Source organism: Sminthopsis crassicaudata, chromosome 3 (assembly GCF_048593235.1).
Source record: "Sminthopsis crassicaudata isolate SCR6 chromosome 3, ASM4859323v1, whole genome shotgun sequence".
NCBI lineage: Eukaryota > Metazoa > Chordata > Mammalia > Dasyuromorphia > Dasyuridae > Sminthopsis > Sminthopsis crassicaudata.
The window spans coordinates 622,536,981-622,563,241 of NC_133619.1; the positions used below are offsets into that span (position 1 = coordinate 622,536,981).

At 45.2% G+C, this 26,261-nt stretch overlaps 1 long non-coding RNA gene across 1 annotated transcript in view; it reads left to right on the top strand.

The window, feature by feature from the left end:
• The first annotated feature begins 932 nt into the window (after positions 1-932).
• LOC141564185 (uncharacterized) overlaps positions 933-26,261 on the top strand; it is a 39,066-nt gene continuing 13,737 nt past the window's right edge. Inside the window, exons 1-2 of the long non-coding RNA XR_012488585.1 lie at positions 933-1,104; positions 12,325-12,567. This is a non-coding gene — a long non-coding RNA (uncharacterized LOC141564185). The remainder of the gene's footprint in view (positions 1,105-12,324; positions 12,568-26,261) is intronic.

Genomic DNA, 26,261 nt, shown 5'->3' on the forward strand with positions numbered 1-26,261 from the left:
AAGAACAAATCAGAGAGAAAGAGAATATTTATACAGAATAAATGAAGAACAAATCAGAGAGAAAGAGAATATTTATACAGAATAAATGAAGAACAAATCAGAGAGAAAGAGAATATTTATACAGAATAAATGAAGAACAAATCAGAGAGAAAGAGAATATTTATACAGAATAAATGAAGAACAAATCAGAGAGAATCAGAATATTTATAGAGAATAAATGAAGAACAAATCAGAGAGAATCAGAATATTTTTACAGAATAAACGAAGAGTAAGTCGGAGAGACTCAGAGGGCTAAATGCGCCAGCAGTTGGCAAGGAAATCCGAGTTTGTGGCCCCCTCCTAGACTGTCAGTGCCCTGGAGGGACCTGGGCTTTCTCTCCTAGGCTGGGCACGAGGCTCGGCTCCCTTTTAAGGCTCCCGGAACGGAATTGGTGAATTTCACCCGGGTCCAGTTCCTCTTCTCAGCTCCCCTCTGGGGACTAGTTTAAAGGGGTGGGGTGGCGAGGAGACTAAAAAATTGGGAGCGCCAAAGAAATTTAAAAATTTTGAATTTTAATTTTAAAGAGACTTAGAGTTAGTCCTCCGGTCCCCTCCCCCACCCTCCGAGGGGCTCCGAGAGGTTGAGTCACTGCCTAAGGTCCCACTGGCAGTTAGCCATCGAGTCACATTTGAACCCAGATCCTCGCCACTGCGCCGGGAGGGAGCAGGGGCCCTAACCTTGAGGCTCTTCTCCTCCTGCCCTTGAGCTTCTGTAAAGCCGTTTGGGCCGCAGCTACCCCTTCCCCTCCCCCCTCTCTCCCTGCCCCCGTCCCTCCCCCCTCGCTCTCCAGCTCCGTCCTCCCCCTTCCCCCACCCCAGAGGTGGCGTTCCCCTTTAAAAGTCCCAGCACATGCTAAGATGCGGCGCTCCTGCAGGCTGGGCTGCGGCACTGGGGAACTCTGCTGAGCTGGGCAGTTCGCGCAGCCCGAGCTGCCCGAGCGTGTCATTGTGTGCGGGCGGCCACTGCACCAGCCGCTCAACTTTGCCGCTCGCCCCCTCCGCCTCCCGAGCGACCCCGGCCCCGGAGGAAGCCCCGCGCGCCCCAAGCTCCGCGCGCCCGCTCGGGTAAGCTGCCGGGTCCCCGACCGCGGCGGGGTGGTGGGCAGCGGCCGGCATGGCCAACCCCCCTCTTCTTCCCCCCCCCCCCCGGCCCGCTCCCTCGGGAGCTCTCACCTGGGGGAGGAGGGAGCGAGGCATCCTGCCGCAGCCGGGCCCGGGCCTCTCTCCGAAACCCCTCCTCCTCCCCTCGCTCCGAACTTCCCTGGGCTAGGCTTCGTTCAGAACCGGGGCGGTGAAGCCGGGCTGGCCGGAGGTGGGCAACTCTCCGGGACGGCGGGTTCAAATCCGAGGCGGGTGAACTCGGGCCACTCGTTAACCTCTCCAGACCTCCTCCTCCCCCCATAAAACCTCGGGGCTGAGGACTTAACCTCTGCGACCCTTTTCTGTTCAGTGCCTTGTGTTCTTACTTTTTCTTTCCTTTGACTGGAGTCGGAGAAAGAAACAAGCATTTATTAAGCACCTATGGTATGCCCGAAACTGTGCTGGGGATAATCCCCCAAACTGGCCTTGGAGTCAATTTTCTTCCTTTCCGGGGCGTCCATTAAACGTGTGCACCGCAGGTCTGGGCTACCCTCCCCCGGTCACTACTACTATTACTAGATGCGAATAATGTTGCACATTAAGGTTTGCGAAGCTCTTTACGGGACCTCATTCTTTAGCCATTTCCCTTCCAGACTGCTGGGAAAATGAATAGGGAAAGAGTAGTTTTTAAAGGGAAAACTTGAGGCTCCTTTTCTCTCCCCCCTTTTCCTAGTGAAAAAAAAAAAAAAAAAAGCGGTGGAGCACTTTTGGAAAACTTAAGGGTTTTTTCTTCTGAGAATCTTGTTTCCCCTCTTGCGGCCGCCGCTGCGCAGACCTCGGGGTGGGATGGGGGCTCGGGGAAGCCGGCGGGCTGCAGCCGCGGAGTCTGGGGCCGCGGCCCGAGGTATCGATCGGCCGCAGTGGGAAGGGGCCGGGGAGCGGCGGGAGCGTGCGGGAGGGAGGTGGGGAGCAGGGCGCGCGGGCTGCCCGGGGAGTCCAGGTGCGAGGAGCGGAGGAGCCGGGCGCCCCGCGGGCCGCCAAACCGCCGGGCCCGAGGGGGGGAAGCTGGAGAGGCTGCAGCGGCTGGGCCCGGGCCAGCGGCCGTGAGTGGGCTCCGCCGGGCCCGGCCAGATCAATGGCTTGTGCCTTGAGCCCGGCTTCTCGGGGCTGGTGGTTTCGTGATGTAATTGCTGCAGTATTCCTCGCGCTCGCCAGCTTCGCTTTTTCCAATCACTCCCGGGTTGCGGGTTGCCTGGCTGCGCCAATGACCCGGGCTGGAGGAATCCCTGCCTCCTTCCACTTTCAGCAGCAGCCCCGGTCCCCTCCCTCCCCCCCCCGCCCCCCCCCCCCCCCGCCCCGCTGCTGCTTTCCTCAGTGGGTTCAAGGAAGCTGCAGCAGCCGCCACTCCTTGCATCTGGGGCCCGGGCAAACCGCGGCCTGAATTTCCCTGGCCTCCAGACAGCAGGCGGGAGCCCCCCCCCCCTCCCCGCCTCAGCACCCGGGCCTGGGAAATGGGAAAGGAAATCTGATTTCGGAGGCCTGCCTGGGCTTGCCTGGGCTTGTCGAGGCCTCTCCCAGGCACTGGGCAGACCTGGGTGGATCTTCAGGGGAGGGAACCAAAAGGCTTTGTTGCCTAGGCCCCGGGGCCCGGGAGTCTGCTGGGCCGGGGGTGGGCGGGGGAGAGAGGAAGCCGGAGGCCACCAGTCAGTTACAAAGTATCCAGTGCGGGGAAACCAGATAGAGACTTATGTGTGTGTCCGTCTTCCTTTGGGTCAACCTGCAGGTTTAATCGGGCTACGAACGGAAGCCCTTTGCAAAGGGACTCAGAATTAGGAGCCTTGCTGGCTGTGTGAGCCTGGATAAGTCACTCACCTTCGTCTGTAGAATGGGAGGAGATCTTTAGCAGTTCCCAGGAGTGGGGGTTTTGTGGGAATGAGGCACATTTCTGAGAGCAGGGAGGGGAAGCCAGCCTTGGATCAGGTGCTGATACAGTAGGAAAAGTGTGGGATTTGGAGTAAGAAATTCAGACTCCAGGTCTAGGGGGCAGCCAGGTGGACAGGACGGGGCCTGCAGACAGGGAAGACCAGAGTTCAAATCCGACCACAGACACCTAGTATTGCTGTGACCCCAGGTAAGTCATTTAACCCCAAATGCCTCCTAGAAACCCCAAGTCCAGACTCTACTCCTGTAACCTTGGCCAAGCGCTCTGGCTCTCTGGGTTTCCTTTTCCTCATCTGTAAAATGAAGGGACTGGATGAGAAGAGAATTCTCCTTTTCCTTCCTGCTCACTTCAAATTCTGCCTCTTACTTCTCTGAGCATCATGGGCAGATTATTTAGCCTCTTGGTAATATGGAGTGATAACTACCTTTTCCTGCAGCAAAGGCCTTTTTGTATATTCATTTATTTGATCCTCAGAAGTCAGGGTATTATTGTTCCCCATTTTACAGATGAGGAACATGAGAGTAACTTTGTGATTATAGGTAAGTCACTTGACCTTCCGTTTCTACTGAAACTACATTTCTAAGATTGCAGGGGGAAAAGCCCTGGCTTGGGGACAGTAGAAGAAGAGTTGGTCGTAGTAGCCCTGCCTGTGTGACCTTGGAGATGAGGTCATTTCATCTCTCTGAGCCTCAGTTTCCCCATCTGTAATATGAGGAGATGGGGTGTATGACCCCGCAGTGCCTTCTCCTTCTAAATCTGTGATCTCAAGTTGTAGATCAACATGGAGGGAGTTTCTTTTCTGGGAGTTCCACACCAATATGATGGTGGACTCTAAATACCTGCTGAGGGTAGTATAGCCTGAGAGCTATATGAATCATTCCTAGCCCGGATGTTCTTTTATCGAACAATCTCTCAGGATATGGGGTCCCTGGGTTTTATTTTTAGTTTTGCCCAGTTTTTTCTTTTTCTAAATTTCATCCTATGGCACAACGTTCTGTCCACTTGGTGTTTTGTGGCAAATAAAAGGAGAGGGGGTTGTAGGGGAACAGTAGGTAGCTGAGAAATGTACCTCCTGCCTTCAGGATGAATACTGAACAGGGAGGTTTGGAAACTCCAGCGTTTTCATCCAGGCCTTGGCAGGAGGATCTGAAGGGAGGGAGGCTGTGACTTTGAGTGGAACTGGGCTGGCCCTGGGTGCCCTGGCAGAGGACACTCTGGACCCTTGCTGGGAAGCCAGGAGGCAATCGATGGGAGAATTGTGCCCTGTCTGATCTTTTTACTAGATTAGAATGGCAGCCACAGTGGGTGACTCTCTGCTGCCGCCCTAAGAAGTGGCCTGCAGTGTGCCAAAGAAGGAATGGGGAAGGAGTAATCTGCTTTTCTCAAATAGAATAGAAAACATATTCTAAAAATTCTTAAAGAAGAAGCAGGGGATTGCTAGATTGTCTAAGGAGGGGAGAAAGGGGATCCTGGTTAGAAATGAAAGAAATGTAAGCTCTCGTGTTTGCTGCACCAAGTAGGATCTGGCCTGTGAGTGGCCGGAGCAAAATAGGGAGAATTCATTTTTAATTGTATTTTTAAAAGAGTGACACTGACATGGCATACAGCATTAATGATAGCCCAATTATCTGTCTTTAAAAAATGTTATTTAAGTTAGAAACTGAACTGTTAAAACAAAAGCAGATATACAAGTATGCAGTATAAGACTAATGGATTTCTTATCGATCAATAAAACATTTATTAGGCACCTATTAGGAGCACTAAACTCAATCAAAACATTAATAAACATTCATTAAGCACCTACTATTTGCCAGGCTTTGAACTGGATCGAAAAAGTCAGTAAACATTTATTAAAACCTGTTAGGCACCAAGCACTAAGCTCAGTCAAAAAAAAAAATTAAAAACATTTATTAAGCACCTGCTGTATGTCAGGCACTGTGCTAAGTGCTAGGGATACAGAGAAAGGACACTGAGTCCTTTCAAAGGGCTTTCTGCCTAAAGGGGCCAGGGACAATATACAAATAAGATATAGACAGGATAATCATTAGAGAGTAGATATTAGAATTAGGAAGACTCAGGGAAGAAATTAGCTGTAAGCATTGGGGAGACAGAGAAAGGTGAAATAAGGTAGGAGCTAAATTGTCTCGTCGTTTCAGCTTTATCACTCATATGCTTTGTGATCCTGAGCAAGCCTTACTTGTCTCTGAGTCCATTTCCAATAAAATCAAGGATCTCTGAACATCTGTCCCTCAGGTCCCGTCCATCTAGTTTTTAAATCTGTGACCCTGATCATGATAGGTCAAAATTAAAGCAGTTTGAAAGACATTTTATAAGCTTCACAACAACTTGAGATGTAGGTGCTATTATTATCCCTACTTTACAGATGAGGAAACTGAGGCAGCTGGTGGTTAAGTGTCTTGCCCAAGGTTCAGTAGTACGGATTTCGAGGTCACATTTGGACTCAGGTCATGCTGATTCCAGGTCATGAGCTCTGTGTCTCAATGACCCAAACTCCACAGGAAGTACAAAATTTGTTCTATGTGTACTAAGTGATGTCACTTGGCATTTCTTGGTATAGGCTTTTCCATATTTCCTTACAAATGTGTGCTCTGTATATTTGTTGTCCTTGTGTGTATGTTTTTGAGGCTTGGGAATATTTGTTTACATTAAAATGTTAGTTGTTTCAGGGTAGAGACTGTGTGCCCTATAATGATCAGAATTTGGAAAATGTGATAACATCTGTGTAGGGTGCTTACGTGGCACAGGGATAGAGTACTGAACCTGGTGTTATCTGCTTGAATTCTAATCCAGCCTCAGACTCTAGCTGTGTGACCCTGGGCAAGTCACTTCACTCTGCCTCAGCTTCTTCATCTGTAAAATGAGCTAAAGGAGGAGATGGCAAACCACTCGGTGCCTCTGCCAAGAAGACCTCAAATGGGGTCATGAAGAATGGGGCATGAACGGAACTGAGTAATAACCACCGAGTATCAGATTTGTGTCTTTTTGTTTGCAGATCATTGGACTATGAGCTCTTTGATTACAGGGACTATGTGGTTTGCTTTTCTTTGTAGCCGGAGATATTTAGCACAGTGCCTGACACACTGTAACCGATGTTTGCTGAGTGTTTCTTTTAGTAACTCCCTCTGCCAGTGAAGAGTCTCTTAGTTACTATTTAGTCCAAGGCTATATGTGATGTATGTAATATTGTATCTATAACATGGTGGATATAGCTGATATCATTATGTATATATATATATATATATATATATATATATATATATATATATATATATATATATATATATATATATATATATATATATATGCACACACATAGTACCATATGCTGTCTTATAATATGCATACAAATGCACATATTATATCATATAGTATGTATGTAGCATTGTGTACTATGGTATGGTGCATTAAGCTTTGCAAATTCCTTTATACATTTTATCTTTGATCAGTTCTTGGAGGTAGGAAGTGTTATCATTTTTATAGTTGAGGAAACTGAGTCTGACTTTTGTTCAAGGTAATGTGGCTAGTAAGTCTTTGAGGCAAAATTTGGAGCTCAGGTCTTCCTGATACTTAGCACAGAGTCTGTCCTGTAGTAGGCCTGTTGAAATGCTTGTTAAATTTCATCAAATCTCTAATTCTAAGACCTGGAGCTCAATTCACTGTATCTAGATCTATGACACTGAGTCACAGCTAGGTGGCGCAATATATGATAGTCAGGAAGACCCTAGACTTTTCTCTGTTTCTTCAGTTCTAAAATTATAGGACTCACTGACCTCAAGGTCCCTTTCAGTTTGGCATCTATGATCTCGAAGAACTAGGCTGCATGTGGCAAATGCAAAGGGGTCATCCCCCCTCACAGAGACGAGCTTTCTGCCACACTTTTTGATCCCCTTCTGTGAGCAGAATATTGTACTTAGGTGCCATACTATATAACAGTGGTCCTCAAACTTTTTAATTAGGGGGCCAGTTCACTGTTCCTCAGACTGTTGGAGGGCTAGACACTCTGTCTCCGTCAATTCAGCCCAGTGCCGGAAGTGTGGGTTGCTAATGCGAGTTTAGGTCAAACATCACTTCCTGTCTGATTTTGCCATAGCCATAGTTTGAGGACCCCTGCTATATAAGAGCCAAGCCAGCATTCTTGCTGGTCCTCCATCCATCTCCCACCTCCTTGTCTTTTCACAGGCTGTTTTCCTTGCTTGGAATACCCTCCCTTCTCATCTCTGCCTCTTAGAACATCTAACTTCCCCCAAAGCTTAGCTCAGATAATACCCTCTCCATGATCTCTGATTCCCCCAACTGTTGTGTCCCTGGAAATCACTTAGTAATTTCAGATGAGATGACATGTACAGATTGTACAAATGTTGGAAGTGTGCTATAAATGTGAGCTATTATTATTATTTTATTTTATTTGAATTTACCCATATGCATGCTGCTTTCCTGATAGAATTCAAGCTATTATAGGAAAGGCAGAGGTTTTCTTTTTTGTCTCTGCATTTTCAAAGTCTGGTACGGTTCTCGACACAATTGGGGTGGGAAGGTAGACTTGTGATTCCATAGGTACGGGAAAACTCCAATGCAGATCATTTCCATTTCTTCCACTAGAGACACTTCTACCTCTGCCGGGGCCATTGAAAGGTCAAGTCTGTAGGCTACTAGAGGAGGCCCAGACATCACACAGATGCACAGGAGTAGCAATAAGAATTGGATCTGGAACTTCACATGCTGAGCTAGGTCTTTTCCCAGTTGAGTCATTTGACCCAGGTCATACAATGTATCAGAACCAGCCCTTGAACTGGGGTCTTTCTAGACACCAAAGTTGGATCTCTATCCCCAGTGACATACTGCCTCCAGCTTGGCACTCAGTGGGGGTTTAATCAAAGCTTGTTAACCGATTGATTCTTGGGCTCAAATAAATACATAAAATACAGCAGGAGCTCTGAGGCATTAGAGAATCAAAGCTAAACTCATTTTTAATAACTGATCTCATTTCTTTGCTGGTTCCTTTCCATCTCGTGGTCCAATCTTCCATCGTCATATGTTTTCTTAAAATACTTTTTTTTTTTGCATATTTTTGTTTTTACTATTAGATGTATTTGGTTTTCTTTAATATTTTCTAATTGCTCCCTAAGGAAGTGGATTATATATGCAAACAATATTTAGCATCAGGGGCCTGGGGTTTTTAATTTAGTGTCTGCCTTTTTCTAATCTCTGTCAACTCTCCAGGCTTTTGTTCTCTCATCTGCCAAATGAAAGGAGGTTGAAAAGCATGTTGGACGTGGAGTTAAAAATTGGGGTTTGCCACTTATTTCTTAGGTGACCTTTGATTCACCTTCTTTAGCCTCAGTTTCCTCATCTGCAAAGATGGCGTAGGACTAGGAACGTCTCCAAGTATCTACCATCCTATGGCTCCTGGTCTGTCATCTGGCTGCTACTTTCTGAGAAAAGCAGAGTGCAAGGACCAAAGCCTTGGGAACATGATACCCACATTTCAGGGGCCAGATGGAGCCCTTGGAAGAAAGAGGAGATTTTTTTTCTTACTTTTAGATCAGAGGGAAGGCCAGAGAGACTATTTTGAGGTAGGGAGGAGGGTAGATAAGGGAGATATCCCAGAATGGACTAAGCCGTCTTGATTTTCTTCTCTGTTGGCTCTTAGCAGATGACTTCACCCCAAATTTGAGGCATACAGGCCCGGGGCCAAGAGAATAATAATAAGGATGCCTGGAATTTCTAACACTGCAGACAGAAGGCCTGATTTAGTCTCATAACATTCCTATGAAGTAAGAGAAAAGAAAGGGGATTCTTCTCTTCACTTTTCATTCAGGGAAAGTAAGGCTCAAGACCAGGCATGTGACATCTCCTTTTAGAAGGTGATTAGGCAAGGCCAGGAATAGACTTTTTGTCTCCTTATCCCGGATCCAGCTAAGGGTCTTTTTGCTTTGTTTCCCTTCAGTGATCAGTGGAATCTGTTATACTTTGTATTTAGGATAGATAAGCCATTACGAGGGTAGGGCACTGGGACTTTGTCCCAGGTTGCCAACAATTAGGAGTGCACTTCTTTCTCAGGAGAAAGCTTCTGCTATATCAGAGTTCACATCCTCCTGGCCCCCTCCTCCCTTGCCCCTCCTCCCTCTTCTTCCAGGGATCCCTCATCATGGTCCGGGTTCCTGTGATTCCCCACAAGCTTATGAACTCCAGGACTCTTTGGAGAATGAGGTGCCTTCCCCTCAACAACTATTTTGCCCCAGGCGAAAGAATTCCTTATTAGAGTTGATCTCAGAACAGATGTCTTAGATGAGCTACTGGTCTTAAAAACGATGTTTTGGTCTACTCTTAAACTTCTCATTTGATCAAACAATACAAGCTAGTAATTGTAGAGTAATATGTAGTAATTTTCATATATTGTCTTGTGTGTGTGTGTGTGTGTGTGTGTGTGTGTGTGTTTACACAGTTTTCCCCCATTAGATGGTAAGTTCATTGAAGGCAGGGACTTTTATTTCTATTTATATCCCCAGCATTTCGCACAGTACCTAATACATATTGGCAACTGGTGACTCAATGGATAGTTAGGAAGATTCCAATCTGGTGGGTAAAATGTCCTAGCTGTGTTGCCTGAGACAAGTCATTTTTACCCTGTTTGCCTCAGTTTCCTCATCTGTAAAATGAACTGGAAAAGGAGATAGCAAACCAATCCAGTATGGCCAAAATGAACAACTGTTATATAGTAAGTGCTTAAGAAATATTGATTGATTAACAACCCTGGAAGGAATGTTATTGCTGCTGAGTCATTTTAGGAATAACTGACTTTTTGTGATCCCATTTGTGGTTTTCTTGGCAAACATACTGAAGTGGTTCGTTATCTCCTTCTCCAGCTCATTTGACAGGTAAGGAAACTGAGGCAAAACAGGCTGAAGTGATTTGCCCAGGATCACACAGCTAGTAAGTGTAATAGGACTTTTTGTTATTTTAGTTGTCATTGTTCATTCTTTGTTCTTGAAGAGGGCCAACAACCCACAAAAATCAGGGTCTTGACTTGAGCATGAATTGGAGTGAGACAGAGTTGTGCAAAGTTGTCAGCCTCATCCTCTCCTTCAGAGAAGTCCAGCAACAAGACAAAAAGGCAGAGTGATTGGGGATGGCCCAGGATGCAGTGTCTTTGGCTTTTTTGGATTAAGATATTTCCCAGATTTCAGTTTTATCTTTGCCCATTCAATGCCCAAGGACCAGTTAAGAATGAGAAAAACGATAACCAGGTTCTATCCACACCCATGTAGATGGAAGCAAGTGGACAAAGTCCAGGATTTCTCAGAGATCTTTTGTTGTTTTTTTAGTAAGGCAATTAGGGTTAAGTGATTTGTCCAGGATCACATAGCTAGTAAGGGTTAAGTGTGGAGATTTGAACTCAAGTCCTCCCAACTCGAGTGCTCTATCCACTGCATCCATCCTTGAGACCTATTTTAAATCCTGCCTCTCAAAGTTCCCAGAATTGTGGTTCCCAGGCAAATTACTTAAGATCCCATAATTCCTTCTCTTGCTTAATTATCTCCCATTTAACCTTGCATTTGCTCTGTGTATATTTCTTTGCATATTGTCTCCCCTGTTAGATTGTAAACTCCTCCTCACTGAGGAAGAGCAGAGGTTGTCTTTTGCTTCTGTTTGTATCTCCAGCCTTGGCAAAATGCCAGACCTAATAGGTGCTTAATGATTATTAATTGAATTCATCTCTTTGAACCTCAGTTTCCTCTTCTGAGAAATGCAAATAATACAGACCCCCGATTGTTTGAGGAATAAATGAAAAATTTACAAATCTTGCCTCCTAGATTATTGTGATTTCAATCCTAGCAAACTGAATAAGTATTTGTTAAACTCCCACCAAGTACCCGGCTGAGGATGGAGAAGCACAATGAAAAAGAGCTTCAGTCCTCAAGGGGTTTACATTCAACCAGGGATGTTTAAGGATGAGAAAGGACAAGTGTCTGTAGAAACATCCTCAGGCTTAGAGAAATCTTAGCCAAAGTCTGCTAAAGAAGTCTCATTTAGAAAAATATAAAAGAAGTCTCATTTTGGAGGCATTTTCTTTGGCAATATGGCTTTTATGGAAGTGTTTTAGGGGCAGCCAGATGGTGCCCCTGATGTCAGGAGGACCTGAGTTCAAATATGGCCTCAGACACTTAGCACTTCCTAGCTATGTGACCTTGGGCAAGTCACTTAATCCCAGTTGCTCTCCCCAGGGGAAAATAAATGTTTTGCATGACTTTACATGTGCTTTCTCAGTAGGGAAGGGAGAGAATCAGGAACTCAAAGTTTTAAAAACAAATGTAAAAATTTGCTTTACAAAATAAAAAATAATTATATGTGTGTGAATTTATATATAAATGTATATACATGTGTATAAATAAATATATATATATATATAAATAAAGAGGCTTCAAAAATAGGAGAATTTGGAAGAATCTGGACTCCCATAGTAGTTTCCACCTTTCTGCCCTGTGTTCTTCACCTCTTCCTGGCACATTTAGCTTTCAGAATGGGGGAAAGGAATAAGCATTTTTTATGTGCCAGGCACTGTGCTAGCTAAGCACTGGTCAGTCACATCTGGAACTATGGGGAAATTGGACATCGTTGTAACAGAAAGAAGCTCTTAAGTCTAAATACCCACTAAGGTGATGATATCAGACAATTAATTCAGTATTCTACCTCAGTAGTGTCTCTCTCTCTCTTTCTCCCCCCCCCTCTCTCTCTCTTTCTCTCTCTCTTTCACACACACACACACACACACACAAATCTCTGCCAAGAAGAGGGAAATGGCTTCCCAGATCTATTGTCTGGGAAACTTATTTGGTTTTCCATTATTTTCCATAACTTTCTTATCCTGATCTTTTTTATTTACTCCATGGAAAGCCTTGTGCCTCTTGTTTTGGGGATTCTGCTGACTTTACTCTGCATCAAATTCAAGTCTCAGGGAGGGGATTCTGGACAGCTATGGCATCCAGCCCTTCCTACCCTGGTACTTGGCTTTCCTGTCGGCTTGGGGATAAGGGAGGCTAAACAAAGGGAATGGGGCTGAAGCCAAGGAAATCCACTGACTCTTGGAGTTTGCAGATATTTCAATTGACATATAATTTCTTCAAGATTGTGGGGCCAGTGGGGTGCCCTGATTCTCTTTCCACCACAAGGACCTCCTCCTCTTCTTTCTTCCTCCTTCATTCCCATCTTCTGGGTCTTTAACTATTAATTTTCCCTGCTAGGTCTCCAGAGAGAACATCGCCTTCCAGCCCCTGGCAAAGGAAAGGAGGATGCCTTCCAGTTGGAGAGGAGAGATGGGAATGGGCCCAAATCTAACGGGCACCAGAGAGAAGAGGCCAGCTGCTGATCCAGAGGGGCTCGACTTTGTGTGGTCATTCAAAGGAAAGACATCTGACTCTGTCTGACCGACTACTCCGCATGGACTCGGTTTCCACCTTCTGCTAATCGCTAGTCTCTTACAGAAGGTGAGTGTATAAGTGACTAAGCCAACAGGATAGAAAATTGGCTGAATTCCCTTATTAACTCAGACCTTCTCTTCTAGCTGGGAAATGAGACTTTCAGGTCTGGTTTTCAAAAGGACTTAAAAAGGACTCAAATTCTTGAGCTTGAAGACTTTGAATTCATTTACAGAGAAGGGCTGGGCTAAAGAGGGTAAGAAATCTATATGCATACACACACACACACACACACACACACACACACACACACACACACACACATATATATTTAGAAAAGAAATTATTCAAGTAACGTTTAAAATGCTTAAGTCTATCATTCATTCAATTAACATCCTGAAATCATAGAATCAGAGCTGCAAAGGACTTTTAAACCACTTAGTTGATTCCCCACTTGTTCCACAGAGCAGAAAAAAAAAGAGAGGTCATGGGATCATAGATCAGTACTTCAGCAGGCCCAGAGAGATCATGGGATCATAGATCAGTACCTCAAAGAGACTTCTGGGACTATCCAGTCCAATAACTTTATAGATAAGGAAACTAGGCCCAGGGAAATCATAGGATCATGAAATTATTGTTTTAGAGCTGGGAGAGACCTTAGATACTAGAAAAGGAAACTGAGACTCAGAGGAGAAGTGGCTATGGGAGAAGGTATCAGAATTAGAATTTTAGTCCAGGGGGCAGCTAGATGACACAGTGGATAGAGCACCAGCCCTGAATTCAGGAGGACCCGAGTTCAAATCTAGTCTCAGACACTTAACACTTCCTAGCTGTGTGACCCTGGGCAAGTCACTTAACCCCAGCCTCAGAAAAAAAAAAAAAAAAAAAAAAAAAAAAGAATTTGAGTCCAGATCCTCTGACTTCTGATCTATCATTGCTCTTTCCATGAAAATATAGTAAAAGATACTACTAACAACAACAACCAGCATTTATAGAGTACTTTCAGGTTTATAAAATGTTTTACAAACATCTTATTTGATCTTTCCAAAGGAATGCATCTACAAAGTAGGTGACTGTTATTAATTCCCATTTTACAGATGAGGAAACTGAGGCAGAGAGGTTAAGTGACTTGCCCAGGTTCACACAGCTAGTAAATTTCTGAGGGAAAATTTGAACTCAGGTCAGAGGGGATATTGGAATTTCAAGCACAAAACCCTATCTACTTTCCCACCTAACTGCTTCTAATAATGTGAGAAAGAGATGAAAAAATGAAACATGATCACAATGGCTGGCATTTCCATAGCATGTGGAGGTTACCAAGTGCTTAATACAGTTTTCTTGTGAGCCTATGAGAGAGGGAGGGAAGTACTCTAGCTCCTGTCATCTCCATTTTAAAGATGGGAAAACAGTCTCATTGGGGTTAAGTATCTTGCCCAGGGTCACACAGAGCCCAAATTTTAGAAGTAGAGAATTTAATGTTTGCTAGGATCATAGTTTTAGACTCAGAAGCCAATTAGTCCTTCCCCGAATTTCATAGATGAGGAAACTGAGGCACAAGATCATGATGGTGGCAGGTGGCAGAAACTTGAACTCAGGTCCTCTCATTCATGATCCGGTGTTCTTTCTTCAGTCATACTACTTCCTGACTCCTTTTAAATATGAGCTTTTAAAGCTCATATGATATGTTCATTAGAAATAAACTGAACTGTTCAACCCTAAGCGCATCTCCTGGGCAATGGTTTACTAGCAAATTATTATTAGATAGCTAGCTGGCTCTATCTGAGTTCTAATCCAACTCCAGTCACCTATTAGCTTCGTCACTCTGGACAAGTCACTTAATCTCTTTCTGCATCAATTTTTAGCCAATACAGACAAAGGCTCTTTCCTCCTGCACTGGGGAATAAGCTGGTGTGGCTTCAGCCAGTTCTAGGTCTTTGCTCTTGAAGGCTTGACTTTGGGTTTAATTGACAATTCAGGCAACAGCTTAATGACTGACTTGGAAAGGCTTTGATGTGGGCCTGTCTGTGGCCTTACACAATTTTATTGGGATTATGAGCGCCATCTTTGGCAGGATTACTAGGAAAAGGAGCATTGATTTTTATTGTCCCTGTTTACCTGAATGGCCAACGTGGTCTTCCACATGATATCCCAGTGTTCTAGCTCTTCCTTTCTCCAATCCATCCCTTCCCCCAAAAGTGCCCAAATAATCTTACTGACACTCAGCTCAGACCATGTTGCCCAACTTGTAACAAATTTGTGTGATCATGTAAGACAACATCCAGACATTGGCCTTCTCCCAACATCCCTGAGAGATGGGGCTGTTGTTATCCCCATTTTCCAGTTAGGGAAACTGAGGCAGACAGAAGTACAGTGATTTTCTCAGAGTCACTCAGTGAGTGTCTGAGATGAGGTTATCCACTGGGTGACCTAGATGAGATTGTTGAGGAAGAGAGAATGGAGAAAAGTGAAAGACCCAAAAGAACAATCGTGGAGTTAATTCTTCCCCTGGCCTCTTCCCCACTAATGAGGAGGAAGAGGAGCCACAAAGATGATAGAGAAGGAACAATTGAAGAAGTGCCCCAGAATCCAGAAAAGTGTATTATTGGAGAAGCTGAGGAAGGAGTTTAGGTAATCAAAAAAAAGGGGGCCTAGAGATTGACCTGGAAAAAGATGGGTTGTGGAGGATATATATGTTTTTTTAAATTTTGGGTTTTTTGTCTATTTTTTAAATTGAAGTTTTTACTTTCCAAACATATACAAGGATAATTTTTTTAACACTGACCCTTGCAAAACCTTGTGTTCTAATTTTTCCTCCTCTTCCCCCATTCCCTCAACTAGATGACAAGTAATCCAATATATGTTAAACTTGGTAAAAATATATATTAAAACCAACATATGCATACATTATCTTGCTGCACAAGAAAAACCAGATCAAAAAGGAAAAAAATGAGAAAGAAAATAAAATACAAACAAACAACAACAAAAATGGTGAAAATGCTATGTTGTGATCCAAATTCAGTTCCCCTAATCCTCTCTCTCGGTGCAGATGGCTCCCTTCATCACAAGACCATTGGAACTGGTCTGAATCATCATCTTGTTGATGAGAGCCACATCCATCAGAATCGATCATCGTATAATTTTGCTATTATCATGTACAATGATCTCCTGGTTTTGCTCATTTCATTAGCATCAGTTCATGTCAGTCTCTCCAGGCATCTCTGAAATTATCCTGCTGATCATTTCTTTTTTCCCCCCTGCTTATCATTTCTTATAGAACAGTAATATTACATGATATTCATATACCATAACTTATTTAGCCATTCCCCAATGGATAGGCATCTCCTATAAGATCTTTTTGGGATATAAGCCTATTAGAAATACTGCTGGGTCAAAGGGAATGGACAGTTTGATAACCCTTTGAGCATAGTTCCAAATTTCTCTTCAGAATGGTTGGATCAGTTTGCAATTCCACCAACAATGCATTAGCGTCCCAGTTTTCCCACATCCCCTCCAACATTCATCATTATCTTTTCTAATCTGAGAGGTGTGTAGTGGTACCTCAGAGTTGTCTTAATTTGCATTTATCTGATCAATAGTGATTTAGAGCACCTTTTCATAGGACTAGAAATGGTTTCCATTTCTTTATCTGAAAATTGTTCATATCCTTTGACCATTTATCAACTGGGGAATGGCTCAAATTTTATAAATTTGAGTCAATTCTCTCTATATTTTAGAAATGAGGCCTTTATCAGAATGCTTGAATGTAAAAATGTTTTCCCAATTTATGGCTTCCCTTCTAATCTTGTCTGCATTAGTTTTGTTTGTATAAAACTTAATATAATCAAAATTATCTATTTCATGTTCAATAATAAGCTCCAGTTTTTTGGTCACAAATTAGGTGTGGAGGATCTTAACAAGCAGGTCTTTGAGAACTTAGTGAATGCAATTTCAACAGAGTGATGAGGGCAAAGACCAGATTGATGGAGCTAAGAAGAGTGTAGATGACTGGAAAGGGAAGGTACCATGGTCTCAGAGTTTGGTAGTGAAAAAAAAAAGAAAAAAGAGTTTAGAAGCAACCAAAAGAGGTTAGTGAGAGGAGGGTGGAGCAATGATTTAAGAGATGGGAAGAACTGGCGTCAGATCTCAGTTCTGACACTTAAAAGTGGTTGATGATCACAGACAAGCGACCTAACTTTTCTCAACCTTAATTTCCTCATCTATGGAATGAGGATAATACTAACTATAAGGCTTACCTCCGGAACTATTGTGATGTTCAAAGACAGCGTTGTATGGAAAACAATTTAAACGTTTTAAAGCATGATATTAGTCAAGTAACAAGCATTTATTAAGTGGCTATTATGTGCCAGGCACAGTGCTGAGGATACAATTAAGGAAATAGTCCCTTCAGGAGTCTGTATTCTAATGAGGATGGTGTGTGGGTGTGTGTGTGTGAGAGAGAGACAGACAGACAGATACAGACACACAGAGAGACAAAGAGGGAAAGAGAGAGAAAGAGGGAGAGACAGATACAGACACACAGAGAGACAAAGAGAAAAACAGAGAGAGAGGGAGAGAAAAGAGAAGGTAAGAGACAGAAACAGAGATTAAGAGAGAGACAAAGTCACCAAGAGAGATTCAGAGACAAAGAGATAAACACATAAATACAGAGCATGGTGGCACAGGGACAAGCAGACGTGCACTTGTGCACATGCAAGGTAATTTGGGAGACAGTCACAGCTGGGGAATCTGAAAGGGTCTCATGGAAGAGATGAGCTTTAATGGAAACTGGGGGTTTTCCAAAAGGTGAGATGGCAGGTGGAGTGTTTGGCAGAACCAGAGAGCCTCAACTGTATAATGAGGCTGGAAGGAAGGCTGGGAAGGCTCTGAAGAATTCAACACCAAATGGGGACATATGTCTTGATGAGAGAAGTAATAGGGAGCCATGGAGCTTAGTGAGCAGAGGATGACATCTGCAAGAATGTCACTTGATAATCATATGGAGGATGGATTGAAGTGTGAAATGTGTCCTGAACAACAGTATAGAATTTAAGAAGAGAAGAGAACGGGGATTTCTATAGTGTCTTTGTTGTGGTATTTCATCTTTTTAGTTATGTCCATCTCTTTGTGACCCCACTTGGAGTTTTCTTGGCAGAGGTGCTGGAATGGTTTGCCATTTGCTTCTCCAGTTCATTTTACAGATGAGGAAACTGAGGCAAACAGGATGAAGTTAACTAATTACGGTCACACAGCTAGGGAGTGTTGAAGGCTATTTTTGAACTCAGAAAGATGTCCTCTGCACTATGGCGCCACCTAGCTGTACTCTATAGTGCCTACTATGTTTCACAGGCTTTACAAATATCTCATTTTAGGGGCAGCTAAGTGGTGCAGTGGCTAGAGCCCCAGCCCTGAATTCAAGGACCCGAGTTCAAATGTCACCTCAGACACTTAACACTTCTTAGCTGTGTGACCCTGGGCAAGTCACTTAACCCCAATTGCCTCAGCAAAAAAAAAAAATTTTATATATATGTATATATATTTAGCCTTCACAATAACCCTGAGAGGAAGATACTGTTATTGCCTTCATTTTACAGTTGAGGAAGCTGAGACAGAGCAGAGGCTAAGCCTAACATCACAACTAGAGAGCTTTGAATTCAGATCTTCCTGCTTCCAGACAGAGTGCTCTATCCACTGAGCCTCCCAACTGGCCTGGAAGCGAATTGGGTTTGGGAGGAAAAATAATGAGCCGTCTTTCAGAAGTGCTGAGTTTGAGACACCTCTGGGACTCCCTGTTAGTTTACATCCAATAAGGTACGTATGTGTTAGTGTTGGATCTCCATTTTCAGGGAAAAGTCATCCGGTGACTCTCAAATGCTTTTCTTGGGTCGTGAGTCCGTGATTTATCCTGGTCCCCTAAGCCTCCGGGCTGGGCCGTCCCTGTTTCCTAAAGCAGGGATGGGCTGCCTTGGCAGATTCGGTGAGAATAGCAGTGTAGCCAGGCCTGGCTGCTTCTACCTCCCGGCTCCCTGGGCGCCTATTTTAGTCTTCACGTGGGTTCTGTTGGGATCCATTGGTGGAGGCGCCAAGGCCTGAAGGCAGTCTGCAATCCTGAACATGGCTGGGCTTTCTCTCTGTCCTCGTGAGCAGGCGGTTAGCAATGGCCACACTGACGGCTTGTACCGGGGCTGGATCGTCCAGTTTGGGGGCTTTCGGGGCTGGGCCTCAAGGCTGATATCCTTGTGCTATTGTCTACTAGGGGACCTCAGCCACAAAGGCAGGGTGACTCAGCCCCTGGAGTGGGTGAGAGTCATGCAGGGCTGTGGATAATGAAGCTGTGGAGCTTCTCTCTGCTTCCTGGCCTGTGCACATTCTCTCTGTCTCTGTCTCTGTCTCTGTCTCTGTCTTCTCTCTCCCTCCTTCCCCTTATCTTCCTCCTCCTTCCTCTCCCTCTCTTGTTCTTCCCTCCTTCTTTTCCACCTTTCTTCTCCCTTCCTCTTTCCCACCCTTCCTCCCTGTTTTCCATCCTCTAGCTCTCCTTCCTTCCTTTCCCTCCCAACCTCCCTCTCTTCTTCTCTTCCTCCTTCCTCTCCCTCCTTCCCTCCCTCTTTCCCTCCCCTTCTTTCTTTTCCTTCTTTCCTTCCCTCCCCTTCCTCTCTCTCTCCCTTTCTTTTCCTGTTTTCTTTTTCCTACTTTCTTCTCCCCTCCATTTTCCTTCCCTCCTTCTCATTCTCTCTCCCTCTTTCCCTCCCATTCTCCCTCTTTCCTACCTTCCCTTTCCCCTTCCTTCCCTCTCCCTGTCCTTGTTAAGTACTTCTAGACCTCTCCCCACTGTATCCAGGGCAGGGTACAGTGCCGTGTCGTGCACAGAGAAAATGCAGTCCCTGAATCTGGCCACGACCCCAGATTTGGCCTGTGGCTCAGAGGCCAAGAATCTCCTTTAACCCTCCCCCAGGGGGATCCAGCCACTGATGGAATAGCTAAGGCATGGGGCTGCCATAACCCCAGGAAGCCACTCCATCTTTGGGCAACACTCATAGTCAGAAAGTCTGAGTCTATCTCAAGCCAAAATTTTGCCTCTTTGCAATTTCTCCCCCGTGCTCCTGCTTCTCTGTTATGGGGCCAAGCAGAACAAAGCTAATCTCTCTTTTGAGTAACAGATGCTCAAATACTTGAGGATGGAGATGATAGTTCCTATTTATGGAACACCTGAAGATTGGTGAAGCATTTTATATGTGTCTCATTTGATCTTCACAACAGCTCTGGAGGAAACTGAGGCAGGCAGGTTAAGTGACTTGTCCAGGGTAACACTAGTTAGAAATGTCCGAGACAGGATGCAAAGCCAGGCCTTCCTGACTCCGGATCCAGCTCTGTAACCACCCCATCATGTCCTCCTTGAAGACCCAGCCTCTCCCTTTCCTTTGTCTGTTTCCAGTCTTGCTTTCCTCACTGTCCTGGGAGCCTAGTCTTTGGAAGGAGGCTCTAAGGAGAGAGGGTATGTGACACATCCATTGTCTGTGGACCCATGCAATCAGTGAGCCAACAAGTGTTCAATTAAGTGCCTACTGTGTGCCAAGTGCTGTGGATACAGAGGCAAAAAATAGTCCCTCCCCTTGAGGATCTTACAGTCTAATGGAGATGATATTCGAAGTGTTGTGTTCCAAAACACAGACAGAGGAAATGGGAGGGAATTAACAGAGTGAAGGCAGTGGCGTTACAGAGACTGGGAAACGCTTCTTCCCGACTGTGGGATTTTAGTTGGGATTTGCAGATGAGGAAGGGGAACATTACAACAAGAAGGTGGTCAGGGAAATATCCAGCGTAGGGAAACAGAAGGGGGGGGTTGTGCAGAGATGCAGGGAGGCCTGGTAGAGGACAGGGTGTGCAGACCCAACTTGTCTTGGATTATTTTTGGTGACTAAGGGCTCTCTTGGGTCATGCACCTGGTGTTGTGGTGAAAAGAACATTGAGATTTAGGAATAGCAATTCCTGCCCTGCTCAGCCACCCTCTCTATCTATAGGATCTTGGGTGAATCCTTCTCGTTTCTTCCTCTCTAAAAGGAAAGCGTTATATCACATGGGTGCTCTGCTTCTGCCCACAATAGAGCCTCAAGGCCCAAACCCAGAATTCAGAGGAAGGGAGGGGGGAAGCTCCGTGATGTCTTGATTGTTCTGAGCACCCCAGTCTCTGCGGAACCCAGGGCCCTGGTAATCTGATCTGCGGCGTCTGCCCGGAGGGGAGCAGAGAGAGAATAGCTCATCTCCCCTGACAGGACAGCTGCTGATTGAGTCTGGCTTGAAATGGGTAGTGCCTGGGGAGACTGGTTGGGTGGTCACTTGCTGGAATGGAGGGGTTTGAAGTGAGAGGGAGAAGAGCTCTCCCAGCAGCTTATGGGAGCTGAGTTAGTAAAACTGAAGGAACAATTGGGTCACATACACATACACAAACTCGCTCTCTCTTTCTCTCTCTCTCTCTCTCTCTCTCTCTCTCTCTCTCTCTCTCTCTCTCACACACACACACACACACACACACACACTCATGCTTAGGTCTCTGTCTCTTTTATCTGACCTTGGAATGTTCATTAAATTGTGTCCTATCTGGTTCCAGATTGTCTCTGCTTTAAAACTCCCTTTTGTCCTGGCCTGCTGGCAACAGTGTCTCCTTGCATAGAAAAGTTCAGCATGTGCTCTCTCTTGGGCTTGGTCTTCTCTGCCTGCCGGCCTCTGCGTCTCTCCTTCATCTGTCTGTCTCCGTTTCTCTATCTCTGACTTGATCTCTCTATATATATGTGTCTGGGTCTCAAAGCTGCTGGATTTCTGTCCCATTCTCTCTGCCTTTCTACCTCTCCTCCCTCTAACTGTTTCTCTCCCTCTGGGTCTTTCCTCTCTGTTTCTGTCTCCATCTCGGTCTCTCTCTTTCCCCATTTCCTCCTCCCCTCCTCTGTCTGCTGGTCTCTCAATTTTTTCATTGGGTTTGTCTCTCACCACTTCTCTGCCCTGTCTGCTGCTATTTCACTCTATTAGTTTCTCTCGTCATCTCTCTCCTCCTCTCTCCCCCTCCCCTTCTCTTTCTGTCTTCTTTTTGTCTGCCTGCCTCTCTCTCTCTCCCCCTTTCTTTCTCTGTCTCTTTCTGTCTATCTCCACCTTTGCATCTCTGTTGTCTGTCTGTCTCTCGCTGTGTGTCCCTGTTCTGTCTCTTTACCCCCCACCCCCATGTTCATGTAGCACAAATCTAGCTTTTCAGGAGAGCAGAAAGTCCGTACCCAGGGGATCTATCTATTTGCGTCTCAGTCGCTGGATCTCTCTGTGTCAGTGCTGGAGCGATCCGGATGTCCATCTGGGGCTCAGCAGCTCCTGCCTGTCCGCCATCTCTCATATCCCTTCTCCCCATAGGAAGTGGTCCCCTCTGGCAGGCCATGAGCCCAATTGTCTGACACTTGGATACCTACCTTGTGTCTGTCAGTGAGAAGTTCTCTCTGAATAAACATCTCCCCACAATTTTTCAAGGAGAGACAGGAGACAGATTTTTCCCCCTTTTTATGCTGAGTTTCTCAGATGGCATCACTTTGATCGTGGAAAGAACCTAGATACAATTCTAAGGTCTGTATTCAAATCCCGGCAGTGCTGTTGGCTATCTAGATGATTCTGGGCAGTCAATCGGCAAGCCCGTGTTCAGCACCCATTATGTGCCACAGCTAGTCTCTGGGGAATCAGGCACACAGAATGAAATCTCTACTCACCTGGAGCATATATTCTAAAGGGGAAGACAAGAAATTTATGGCTGGCTGGCTGGCACAAATATCAAGTGAATAAATAGAAAAAAGACACAGCAGCTTGGGAAGGGTGGCGTGAGCATCAGGCAAGACTTCATGCAGAGGTCACTTCTCCACTTTGAGCCTCAGTTTCCCTCTCTGTTAAATGAATGATCTTTAAGGTCCCTTGCAGTTCAAAATCTGTATGTAATGCTTCAATCCTTTTCCCACTTTGGTTCTGAACTAATTGACCTCTCCCTTGTCCCAAATGTTAAGAGTGGGGATTCTTTTTGGGCATGGTTAACTTGACTAGCAGCTGGGACCTTGCCGATGCTCACCTTCTGGGCTTTTCACGGGATTTATGCCATTGTTCACTCTCTACCTCTGGCTGTTTCCAGTGGTTTGTCATATTAACTAGGGATTTCTTTCTTTCTAAATTTAAAAAATTTATTCCTAACTCTTCTTTTTATATCATCTTCATTCCTGAATATATTCCTCCCCCATTGCCCTGCCCAATGAGCAGAAGTGGGGGGGGGGGGAAGAGGCAGTGTAGCCAAACTAACCAATACCTTGAGTCTGACAGCAAATACAACGTTCCACACCCCTAATCCCCCACCTCTAATACTGGTATGGGAATAGGGTGGTGGTTTTTCTTATTTATGAAGAGAATATTTTAAAGAGAAACTGGAGAAAGAAATAACTAGATTCTTATTTTAGCCTATTTTAGAACTGCTTAAAAGTAGAAAACTTTTTTTTCGTTCTTTAAAAATTAAACACTTTTATTACATCTATATAACTGCTTCCTAAAATGTCAAAGTGTTCCAAGTTGGCAGGCCGTCAGTAACAGAGTTAAAAAGTCTCCGAGCTGCCCTTGGCTCCAAGAGGTCACCCATCTGCTGGGTCGGGGCAGGATTTGTGACCCTAGCCCCCCCACTCTTCTGTCCATTGACCACATTGATGATCATGGATGCCAGCCCTCTGAAAGTGAGCCATTCCCCCCCAAGGTTGAGTCGTTTGGGCCTCTGAATAGAAGGTAGTGTGGAGAAACATTTAGGTCAAGGTAACGCTTGGAAAGTTTCCTTCGGTGACTAATGGGGAGGAGAGTACTCAATGGTTTTCTAATTAAGGGCATTGACTGAAAGAATGGGCTCTTAACTGGAACATTGGGCACACTAAGGTCCCAGTCATGTCCCTCCCTTGCGTATCAGGGGCATCCAGGCAAGGGGTGTCTGTCCCAGGAGCCGAAGCTGAGCTTCTCAGGAGCTGCCGAGGGCAATGGAGCATTCCGAAGCGGTTTGGAGAGGGCTGAGATCTCTGAAAGAAGGGTATGTTGTTGCATTAAGAGCAAACCCTACTCTGGCAACCATAGACAGATATGCCCACTAATGCCCGGTGGGAAGAACTCTGAGATTGAACCTTTCCACCCAAAGTGGGCTCCATTCGGAGCTCTGGCTGAGCAGGCTGTGCCTTTCCTGCTTCCCTTCCCCGTGTGCACAATGAGTTCTGATCTCAGAGGAGGAGATGCTTTGCTGAATGTGCAAAAGCTTAAAGCCGCAGTCTTCTGGGTAGCTCACCGCCATTTATCCTGTGTGTGATTTAATTGTCTCAATTTTGTAGGGTCCGCCAGGAAATTCATTTTTATAAATTTATAATTAATAAGTTTTATTGATTTTTTTTTTAAACATACCCATACTGTTAATGAGATCTCCTCTCTAACAAAGAAAACCAGTTCAATGATATCAATCAACCCAGTGAATATATCTAATAGTGTATGCAGCATTCCTCATCTGTAGGCCCCCACCTTTATATAAAGAAGGAAATTATCCATACATACCCTCAGTGAGTCCTCCTCTCTAACAAAAAAAAAAAAAAAAAAAGTTTAGCAATACCAATCAACCCAGTTAATATATCAAATAGTGTATGCAGCATTCCTCATCTGTAGGCCCCCACTTCTATAGAAAGAAGGAAATTACCTATGCATACCTTCAGTGAATCTCCTCTCTAAGAAGGAAAACCAGTTTAGCAATACCAATCGAGACAGTAAATATATCTAACAGTGTATGCAGCATTAAGTTTTATTCTTCCTCTATTTTGGGGGTTTTCCTCCTGCCTCTGCGATTTAATGCATTCTCAGCTCCTGTTCATATTGACTAAATTGATTCTAAGGATTGAATGTAAGTAACAGTTATTTCTGCTTTCCCTCTCAGATTCATTCATTTTTGTTTTTTTATTTAGGGTTTTTTTTTTTTTTTTTTTTTTTGTTTGTTTGTTTGTTTTGGACTAGATGAATGAGGAGATTCTTTGCCTCATTTCCTATCTAGCCTTAACCACTGAATGGGTGTTGCCTCAGTCAAACTGAGACCTATTGAAGACTTTAGCTTAAAAAAGCAAGGTCTCCCATTTCTTTGGGACCATCTCTAGTTGTCTTGATCTATAATTGGCTACTGGACCCTGATGGCTCTGGGGGGGGAACTGAGGCAGGTGACCTTGCCCAGCCCTCCCTCGTCCAGCTCCAGCTCACTCACATGTCACGGTCCTGTTGGAGAACGAAGGACAAATGACAACAGTGATAAACTCCCTTAGGCTAACACACATACCCTGAAAGTCCACATTTTCTATATCAGCCAACTGAAGGCTGGGAGTTTTAGCTTTTCGGTACCCAACTTGGGATTCTCTCTGCATAAAGCACAGTATTTGGAGCAGAGAGTAACACCCCCAGAGACTGCAGGTCCCTGCAAAGCTGAGGCTGGAGAATGAAAAGGAAAAGGAGAAATCTAAAGACTCTGCCTGCTCAGGCCTAGAATGGCAGGGCAACAGCTGGCTAATGCTGTAAGATTTAGCGCCGGCCGCCCCATCAGCTGTACCAGCCGGCACCCAGGGCCATAATTCAGGCCGAGTCCTCTGCTGAGAACAAACAGTGCCCTGCTTAGTCAGTGATCCTTGATGATGGGAGGTGGAGGAGGTAGGGATATGCCCGAGACAGGGGCAGGGTCCTGCTCGGCGACCCTTCGGTCTGTGGTCTGTAGGTGAGGGGCTGGAAACAGGATACAGGGGAAGCCAGGAGCAGCTAGGCTGGCTGACCTTGTGCTTCCATTGGGCCTCTTCTCTGGCCTGGCTACCTGTGCTGGGCTTTGGCTCTGGGCTGCCTCTTTCCTGGATTCGTCTGTCAGTGACAGCCAGTCTGTCTGCTTCAGGAATGAAGCTCCCTTCCCTAAATAGCCACCCACAGGGAGACACCAGCTGACAGCTCTGGAATTTGACCCTGTTCGCTCTGTGGCTCACTGGTGCTACGGCCTCCTCTCTCTTTAGCCTGGCTCTGAGGCTCCCAGGAGCAGGTCTGGAGGGGCTCACAGGGGGCCTGGAACCCATCAAGCAGATACGATCGAAAAGCGCTTATTTATTCCTGCCTCTCAACCCTGCTGAGTTCTGGAGGTACAAAGACAAGAGCGACGAAGTCTGGACTTCAAGGAGCTTATTCCTCTGGGAGAGACAACATCAAACATACAGAATAGAGCCAAAGGCGACACAGAGCAGTTTAGGGGAGGGCAAAAGTGCACTTGAAAGACTTCTGGTAGGAGGAGGCTCCTCAAAGGGAGTGGGAATTCCAAGAGACAGAGGTGAGGAAGAAGGGTGTTCTGGGTACCAGGGATAACCTAAACAAATTTGCTGATGAGGATCAAAGACAGAGTGGGGAAGGACTTACTTCCCCATTTTACAGATGAAGAAACTGTGGCCTAGAGATATGAAATGCCTTGGAGCATCAGAGAGCTAAAGTTAAGCAAATCCAATGAACACATTTTCTTTCTCTCTCTCTCTTTCCCTCTCTCTCTTTCTCTCTCTCTCTCTCTCCTCTCTCTGTCTGTCTGTCTGTCTCTCTCTCTCCTCTCTCTTTCTCTCTCTCTCTTTCTCTTTCTCTGTCTCTGTCTCTGTCTCTCCTTTCTCTCTCTCCTCTCTCTCTCTCTCTCTCTCTCTCTCTCTCTCTCTCTCTCTCTCTGTCTGACTCTCTCTTTCTCTTTC